Genomic DNA, 383 nt, shown 5'->3' with positions numbered 1-383 from the left:
TTCTCCTCTTCTCTTCTTTTCTTTCGAAACAAAGCCACGGAGCAGAGCATTCTTCTTTGCTAGGCAAGAACGATTCATTGGAGAATGCATAGCTCTACAGAAGAAGCAAGAGATCATGAGAAAGGCGATCTCTCCTTATTCTTATACCTCTCTCTACCTTCCCCTCTCAACCTTTCCCTATTTATCTTCTCCTATAGACCTTTACTAGCTAGCCATGTCTACTTCTGCATTGTCTAGCTCTCCTCCCCTCTCGGACCGTTTCCTCGTCAGTTTACCCTGTCACTTTAACGTAGACACGAATCGAGCTGAAGACAACTAGCCGCGTGTCTACTCCTTTCTTTCTCTTCTTCGTCCTCCCCCTTGTCTTCCTATTGTCCTTGGTG

Source organism: Cystoisospora suis (assembly GCF_002600585.1).
Source record: "Cystoisospora suis strain Wien I chromosome Unknown contig_400, whole genome shotgun sequence".
In the NCBI taxonomy this organism is placed as follows: Eukaryota; Apicomplexa; class Conoidasida; order Eucoccidiorida; family Sarcocystidae; genus Cystoisospora; species Cystoisospora suis.
Note: the sequence above shows the minus strand (reverse complement) of the source record.